Source organism: Dermacentor variabilis, chromosome 10 (assembly GCF_050947875.1).
Source record: "Dermacentor variabilis isolate Ectoservices chromosome 10, ASM5094787v1, whole genome shotgun sequence".
NCBI lineage: Eukaryota > Metazoa > Arthropoda > Arachnida > Ixodida > Ixodidae > Dermacentor > Dermacentor variabilis.
Window position 1 is genome coordinate 100,245,452 of NC_134577.1, and position 9,432 is coordinate 100,254,883.

Here is a 9,432-nt window from a genome sequence, read left to right on the forward strand (position 1 = left end):
AATAATCACTCGTACCTGCTTGTCTTGGGGGAATTACTACATAATTCGCGTTGCACACACAATCCGATTACGCAAGGTTCGGTGGCCACAGACATCACACGGAAACATCGACAACATTCGAAAAATTTGTATAGATGCAGGCGCGTCCTGCGCTGAGCGACAAGTTTCACAATTTTTAGCCGGTGAAAATGCGGTCACCCTAGAAAGACAAACAAGTAAACGTATCAATATAAAGCCAATAATAATAATATATGGGGTTTTACGTGCCAAAACCACTTTCTGATTATGAGGCACGCCGTAGTGGAGGACTCCGGAAATTTAGACCACCTGGGGTTCTTTAACGTGCACCTAAATCTAAGTACACGGGTGTTTTCGCATTTCGCCCCCATCGAAATGCGGCCGCCGTGGCCGGGATTCGATCCCGCGACCTCGTGCTCAGCAGCCTAACACCATAGCCACTGAGCAACCACGGCGGGTGATATAAAGCCACTTCCGTACTTGGACACAATGTTCTCAGGTGGTGTGACAACGAATGAATATACAAAACCATGGCCGTCTTCCAGCGAGTATTTTCCAGGCAAGCCGGTGGGCGACCAGCGCGCTCCTCTTTCATATATTTTAGCGGGTTAACACTGTTGACACAGATAAGTAACATTGGGTGCACTGCTTCTTATATTCTTGTCAGCTGCTATTTGACACTGGTTCCCATATTCTGGACGTTGGTTTATGTCAAAGCAGTACTTAAGGACGACCTACCTATGGTATTTTTCACTATATTTGGGTATGGCGACCAATAACCTAAATGTTTCTTCTGTGTACTGGGGTTACACTTCCAGCACAAGTGCCTTCATGAGAGATGCAGTTCCAGATCAAAATAGTGGACTTTGCTTCCTCTGGGAGTCTATAAGTGAACTTTAGGCAGATTTCTTTTTGATAAGAAATCTTTCAAACATCAAACATCGATACTTTAGCTTGGTTTCCTTGTATCACCACCAAGTAGTTACCTACATGCCTAAAGTTCTCTTCACATTTGAAAACTTGATACGTTCAATTGTCAGGTTATTGACTATGGCTAGAAAAATGGTGCTGAGTACTGGGGTCACCCTTTACCATATGCAAACCCCCAAACAATCTAGCAATAGTCTTCCATTGCAACCTAGTTGGTTCTAGGTACCAACCCATATGTTCCAAGAAACCATCTAATGATATGCCGCACGTTAGCACAAACATTCATTCATTGTTTTCGTCACAGATGCACTCTAGCCCATTGCGCATGAATTCATCTTGCGGAAGAGCATAATACATGCCCTCGACACCTATGCTTGGTGCATTGTATCGCCTGAAGTCCATTCTATGACGACTATTGAGTTTGCTACTGTAAACTGTGGTTGATGACGATAAGTGATTATAAGTATTTCTGTAATTACCGAGAAACGACGCTCTACCAAGTCCATCGTTCAGAGACTAGCGCGCGAAGAGGCATTCCTAGTTTGCACGCCTTTGCGAAGAACGCTTTCAGCTTCTAGCCTTTATTTTTGTTCACTTATTTTGCCATCTTTTCTAAGTTTACCCTCTTCAGTAAATATAATTCACTGTCTTCAATCTGGATGATCGTTAAATTTGCCTCGTCAACATTCCTCTGGAAAGCCGCTTCGCCTACAGTGTGGCACGCTTCATCATGCCGTACTTCAACGTTGCCTTCCTTTCCGACGTGAGAACGTGTATTTAATATGGAGCTAGCCATTCCATCAAGGGTCTGGTGCTTCTTGACTGATTAGCAGCCTTCTTTCTACTTTCTAGTTACCACATTTCCACAGCCAGCAATACATATGTTTGGGTCTTCCTGAGGTAGGAAAAGGCAGGCAGCTCTAGACCTCGACATTGCGAGCTTGCCAATGATCATCATGGAAGAATCATTGCTGAGCTGTTGGCACAGTCGCAAGAGGTTCTTGTGGCTCTCCGGCATTTACTGTATGGCATTACTAGGTCCTGATTGGTCCTACTTTTTCTTTTCGCGGTTGACAGTGTTCTTCGCGTTACATTCGACAAGTATTCCGTAGCCTGCTTATGCAATCTTCAACCATTTACGGTAGCGGCGCCCAGATTGCCTGAGTGATGAGAAGTTCTCCGATTGCGAATTGTTAAACTGAGGCAGTGCTTCAATTCCGGATAGGCGAAGTCATTTTTCCCCAAAGCAAGCTTAACATTTGTTTTAAGGAAAAGAAAACAAGACGACAGCAAGCAATACACAGATAGCACAGCAAAAACAAGACCACAGTTTGCCGGGTTAGTGGATGCTAAAGTGTTCGAATGATTCTCTGTGGAAAACAAGAGAGTCAGTCATCGGAAGTCATAGTTACTCGGGTGTAGGTGCATTGACAGTAATGGTAGTTGCGTTGATGGCTGTAGCGAGGTGGGGGGCAGTGACCGAAGAGACGCATATACACGGTACAGCGAATTCCGAACATGAGATTCCAAGCTCTAAGCCCAAGTATAAGGCTGTTGGAGTCCACGGCTGTCCAAGCACGACCACTACAGCTGAGCGGCACCCTTGACTCGCCGTTTTGCTCAGGTGCTTTTCCTCAGCGTCGCTCTATAGGCCTCTGGTGACCCCCTGGTGACCTCTGCACTCCCCACGGTGGCTCATGATCAAGACCAAGAGTAGAAGCCCCGAAAGCAGCAGGTGCAACAGGAATAGCTGAGCACTACGCAAGGCGGATCTCTCCAGGGAGCAGCCGGGGTCGTCCTGGTTGTGTCGAGCCTCTCGGGCTCAAGTCTGGACCCCAATGTTTCTAGTCTGACGTTGGCTAGAATGATAACGCATTAGAGCAGCGTTTCTCAGAACGGAGCACTGGTCTCGGTGGAGTACCAATTTGACGTTGATAACAGAGTTTTTACTGTGTTGGCCGGAAATTTTAAGAAATGATACTATACTGCTTCTATAATCCCTGTAGAATCAAATAATAACAACGAAAATTGGTAGTTCGCCCAAGGCGGCACAGATAAGTGATTGTAAACGTAGTGTTCAAGGAATGTGTTTCTATGGGATGTGCGGTTCCCTGTTGTCGCTGAAATAGGCGGGCAAGTCTTGATCACATGACTGGACTAGTGGGATGCCAAATGGCATGCTTAAGATTCAAGATTCAAGATGCATTTATTTCTCCGAAAGAAAAAGGCCCGGCACAAAAAGCTGCCTTGAGGCAGCTTGACGGGGTCCGGGGCCCATTGATGGAATGTCAGCAGTGAAGGAAAAAAATACAATTTCACTTCATGTCAAGGAACCTTACACAATGGAGAACTACAATTAAACTTAATGCAAGACAAAGTAAAATTTAAATATACAATGCACTGAGAAGTAACAAGAAAGCATAAAAGAGCGGTATAGCAGAAACAGAAGGAATAAACATAATTGCAGTTCAACACTACGACATAGTACATGAAGTTCAAGCACAATACATAGCAGTACTTTTTTTTATACCATGGCAAAAAATAAGAAGAACACCCTAATTTGGGTTTGAGCCCACCACATGCTGCACCATTTGTGTACCATGTGTACCATTTGTTTGTGTTAAAGGTGTTCGGAACCAGGAAATGCAACATAGGGGAGCGATACGTTGTGCCAAGTCGAGTAGATGCCATTTCTCTTTGCGTCTGGTGCATGTATGAATGTGCGTTTGTGCCACCGATGAGAGTTAAATTATGAACTCAGCCCGAGGTAAGCTGAAGTTATTCAAAGTGCGAAGAATGGTAAGTGACGCTAGATGCGAATGCCTTTTCACACGAGCATAAGACTTTGTCATAAGGTGCGTATTACAGTTCGGAAACCATACAGTTATGTAATTTTCATAGTGATGAAACCCATTGATTGCTACTCTGTGCATCGAATGCTAGCAAAACAACCGCACTAGGCAGCCTGAAACAGAAAGTCGGCATGTCCTTTAAGCATGCACGAGGCTACAAAAGAAGGCCATGGGCGCTTAAGCAAGCCTTTTGCCAACTTAGGAAGCTTCCGTTGTCGTCATAATATTGAAGCTGAAGTCCACTTTTTTTTTCCAAGGCAGGCTGTGTGCATATTGAGGAAAGCACAAAGCTATATGAGATGCCAAGATGAGAGATCACGCAGTGCGCGCAAAACGTTAGACAGTTAAATAAATTCTTCGGGAACCGTTGATGTTAACCATCAAGTTCATTTTTCTTAAAATCACTTTGCATGTTTTTGGCAATGTATTTGGTAGGCTTCTTTGTGTTTATATAACAGAATTAATTGAGGGAACCGCCTGGAAACTAACCTCTCAAGGACGGCGACAGTGAATGATAATCAAGAAATGTAGTTGCAAACAGCTGCATTTACATTTACATTTACATTTCACTAGAAAAAAAAAAGCCAAACACAGTTCGCTGACTTGGTTTTCTACTTTTGACATTTCAGAGATTCAGTGAACTTGCTCCTGCAGCAACCAGCAGCTTGATGCCGCTCTTTCAAAAGGACAGAATACTGAACGATCCTAACAGCTGTTGAAGAAGACGTGGCTCGGACGTCCGCAACGATTTCACAATTTTTTGCTTGCGAAGGCTTCACGCCGGCGTCTTGCCTTCGTCGACGTCTGCGTCTGTTCGAAGCATTGCAAATTACCAGCAGCAAAGCAAGTCGTCTTTTTTTTGTGAAATACCGTCACGCACACTCTAAGTACAGCCGCCATTACTAATTTATGCAGAATTTCACCATTTATATAAAACGACAATGTTTACTCAAGCTTAGGGTAAATGCAATATAATGTATTATTTACTGTTAATTTTACTAACATTTTACATGAGCAGTATCAAGAGGCTGCAAGTTTGCATCAATTGTAGAACACTTTGTAGAAACGAATAACATAGCTGCTGGGCCAAGCGTCAAGTTATAGGTCCATGCTATGGCGGCTAACATTGAAGTGTACAACGCCACTGAAAATTTTAATATCGATGCTAAGCCTTGAGAATGAACGTATAACAACAAAAGATATATTTATTTATATACTTATTTATATTTTTATATTAAGGTATTTATTTATTATTGCCTTCAAGCGCAAAGGCATTAAAGAGGGGAGTGAGTTACCAGAAAATCAGACAGAGATACAAGTATAAGCAGTTCGAACGTATAAGTACAAAGGTTAACGAGTATACAGTCTTAGCTGGGGTTTACAACGACACGATAAACTGACAGCAAGCTAAGGCAGTAAGTGATAAAGGCAAATGTACTTAGGCTACAATTGTACGGTAAACGATAAAATGCTTAAATTAAACAATGTTAGATAAAGCTGCTCGAAATCTTTGATTATCCTAAATGGATGTGACTTTGACCAGGGAGATCGTTTTATTCCGTGGATTATTGAAGGAAAAATGACTGCAAAAAAATCTTCAGCGTTGCATTATTCGAGAGGAACTTTACAAGAGTGGTCCATTCGGGGCGATACATATTAGCTTGAAAAATGAAATCGTTTCGGAGTGTTGACTGATGGTATAATTTAAAGAAAAAGAACTTAACGTGTGATTTTACGACGAGAAGAAAGCAGGGCAAGTGCAAGGTTTGTTTTCATGGCAGACATACTTGTAGTTCTGTTGCACTTAAGTAAGATGAGATGAACTGGACTATATTGTACTAGTTGTAATGGAATAATTAGTTTGTAAATGGCAGGATCGCAAACAGCACACGCATATTCTAGTTTCGGACATATAAGGGTCGCATAAAGAAGCATATTTAGGGTGAAGGGACGGTTCGAAAGTTATGGCGTAGGTAGCCACGTGTGTGGTTTTAGCATTGCTGATTACGTAGTCGGTATGAACATTCCCAGATAAATTATCAGAGGTATGCACACCTAGGTATTTTTAAGAGTGAACTAATTGCAAGGGAACGTTATTTACCTAATATGTGTGCATGCTGCTAGTTATTCGGGATACACCCATCACGTTACATTTGCCAACGTTTGGTTCCATTAGCCAATGTTTGCACCAGTTAGCTACACCAATTAGATCCGACTGAAGGTGGTCAGTATCCGCTGCATTAGTTATTTCACGAAAGATAACACAACCATCAACAAATAAGCGAATGATAGATTATAGTGAGGAAGGTATATTAATATTATTAAGAAGCAAAAGAGGCCGAAGTTACGCTTTGAAGTGGTGAGTTATGGCCGTATGCGGTTACAAATTTAGTGCGATTAGACAGGAAGCATTCAATCCACTTTAGGATTTTAGTATCGAGGTTCAGGTGACTTAGTTTATAAAGCAAATGTTTATGACAGACCTTATCAAATGCTTTAGCGAAGTCTAAAAAATGCAATATGCAAGTGTGGAATGATGAAGAATACGATGCAATTTGTGCCTAAAAATTGCCACCTGTGTTTCGTATGAAAATGTTTTTCTAAATCTATGATGAGCTGATGTGAAAAATGCATTTGATTGTAGGAAGTTAACAATATGATTGAAAATTATATGTTCGAACAATTTACAGCAAGTTCTTAGTTTTTTTGGTTAAAGTTAGGAAGGTTGTTAAGTTTAACAGCAAGTCCTTAAATTTTTGTTTCCTGATTTAGGCAGTGGAACCACCTGTCCAATTTTCCATTGGCTAGGTTGAGTAGATGTATCCACTTATTGCTGAAAAAGTTTTGTTAAGATAACAGAACAGCATTGGAATTTAAAAGAACTTTTCAGGTAATAGAGTTGTAACCAGGCGATGAGTGTTGGTTCAGGGAATCAATTAGTTTTGCAATGCCAGCCGTATCACCGGTCACTTGAGACATAACTACATTATTGTGCTGGCGAGGAGGAGGTAGGTAGCCATTGCAGGAGACAAAGAGTTTGCACAAATGCGTCATTAAGGGTGGCACCTCAAGGTTCATTAGGTATAAGAATGCCCAAATGGTCTTCCAGAGTTAGGTGCTCATTACGCAAGGGGTTGATTACACCCCAAATCTTTATAACCTTAGTCTTTAATATTGATGGAAGTACTTTAGATAGAAAGTTGAATTGAGCGTTCTTTAGTGCTGTTACGTACGTGTCGAACGCGGCTTTATAAGCAGAGCAGCGTGTGTCGTTTGCGAGTGTTTTGCGTAGCGGTGTTGGCGTTTTTTTCCGGTTACATAGCCGCCTCAGATGAGTGATGTAGCAAGGAGCATCAGAATTGTAGGTAATGATGCGGAACGAAATGTACTTTTCAGTTAGTTCCTAACATTTAGTGGCGAATATGTCCCAATTTTGCTGAAGCGAACGATTTTCGAAATTCGATGGGAACGTCCTGTGAAATGCAGTTAATTCGTTATTTAGGGCGGTAAAGTTAGCGTTTTTGTAAATATGGTACTGCTCTTCTGATTTTATCTCGTTTGGGGGTAAAAATGCTAATTGAAAATGCAAGTAGGCAGTTATCGCTTCTACCGGGTAGGTGTGCAATCTCCGATATTGTATCAGGGCGGGATGTGCAAACGGTCGAGGGTGCTTGCGGTATTAGAAGCTACAGGTGTAGGCTGTGTTACTAGTTGTGACAATGAAAAAAGTGAGCCCAAGTCTAAAAACTCCTTAGCTTGTGCCGAAAAGGGAGATAGTGAAGAAGGTTGATGGTTCCAGGCTATCTTTAGAAGATTAAAATTGCCCAGAAGCTCTCTACTTGCATGGAACTATTTATCGTGAAAGCGCATTTTGCTAACAAATGTGGAAATGTGTAATTTTATTAAGATTCCCGTTCCGAAAGCGTACTTACGAAATGGTAGCAAGCCGAAGGGTGCATTCACAGCTTTATGACAGTAAAATGGCATTGAAATATGGGCTATGAGACTTCGAACTTACGTCACTTTGGGCAGGCAAAAAAAGATAAATAAATAAATAAATAAATACACATACAAACGAAGAAAAATAGACAACGGTAAATAAACACACGATCAAAAAGATTGAAAGTCCTCGGAGTTATAAGATACAATAGGAAGGGGTATGGGCAGTAGTAGAACCACGAATGGCGCTGAAGCCAATGCCTCGACGAGGGGTTTCATCGTTCTCGCACGCTGTGTAGCCTCTGTTCAGTTGTCGAAACGCTGGCTAAAGCGACATTTCTCCTTTTACTACGGTCATAATGTTAAGCTCCCATCTGTCCGCGAAGTCTTCTTTTGAATAGGAAGAGTTACGACATTATGAAGGCGACAGAAAAGGAATCGAGGAAACGCACAAGGTTATTTCGCTCTTATTTCAATTTGAAATGCAGAAATAAAATGGATGCAGTTCCACACAACGTGAAAGATATCCGAAGTACGGAGCAGTGATTTGCCAGTGTTTCCCTTGTGTTTTTGCTATGAGTATCTTTTGTTGATCTTTTGTTTCTGTTTTGGCGTCCGATCTTCATAACTGCGTTATCGAAGCACAGCCTAGCACAAACCTTGCAGCTATGGCTGAAGGATCGATCTTAGAAGCCCCGCTTGTATCGGGCGTCCACTCCGCCGGTCTCGGGTAGCACGTTGGGGCTAGCTACTCTCCTCTGAGGTTTCGCTTGCGTGCCTCGAACTTGAAGTTGGGGATTTGCTTGCCTTTTCTGCCGTTTGGCTTGAGCTTGCTGCACTTGAAGTTGGGAATTCGCTTGCCCACGTTTGCATGCAGCTTGCATTTTACCTTTGACCAAATAAGGCTTACCTTGCTTTTCTGTCGTTAACCGCAAGATTCGATTTCCTTCGCAGTAGTTGAGCCTTGACTGGTGCCTGACGAAGCTCGGGATCTTTCTTTCTTCGTTGATGATTGACTTATGCTTCACATCACGTTGTCGCCTAGACGAATCGGCCCTCCGGCGTCTTTTGCGAGCAAGCGCCCACTGCCCCTCAATCCGTGCCAACTGTTCGGCGTCCATGGCGAGAAAGAGATGACTATTTGACGAGACCTTAATTTGAGGGATCGCCAGCCGTTTGTGCGCAGACGCGAGAAGGAGGGGACGCGAGAGAGAAAATCTGCGGGCATTTGCTCCTTGAATACATGACTCTACTTAGGCACTACGCAGGAGGTTTCGGAGCGCGTGTTGTAGGGGTTTATCCCCTAGGCGTGCCGACATTGCGAAGTGGGGTCGAATTTGTTTACGCTCGAACGCTGGCTGTCGGCGCGGTAAGATAGGTGAAACAGCGGGCACTGACGCCTTATTTGCCCACCGCTGTGTCGGACAGACTGTCTCGCACCTGCGGCGCTCGTGCAAAGCCTTTCCGGCGTACCGGCAGAGGCAAAGTTCTGTCTGGTGTTGCAGAAGTCGCGGAGCGCGGTAGTGCTTAACTTAGCATCACAAGTTGGAGGCTGGACGCAATTATATTTATTCAATTGTCTCTTTTTTTACTAATTTTAACAACGTGTAATTATTTCGCATAATTGGCGGCGCCTCCAGCACACCACAACGGCAATGGATACACCAAAGCTAGAACCCGGACTGGTCGCCTG

The 9,432-nt window shown here is 43.0% G+C and overlaps 1 long non-coding RNA gene across 1 annotated transcript; it reads right to left on the bottom strand.

Moving 5' to 3' along the window:
* Positions 1-24: 24 nt before the first annotated feature.
* LOC142559671 (uncharacterized) lies at positions 25-8,852 on the bottom strand. The gene is made up of 3 exons (XR_012823192.1): positions 8,650-8,852; positions 7,733-7,822; positions 25-199 (listed from the first exon to the last, which is right to left on the bottom strand). It is a non-coding gene; the product is annotated as an uncharacterized LOC142559671 (long non-coding RNA).
* Between the last annotated feature and the right edge of the window lie 580 nt (positions 8,853-9,432).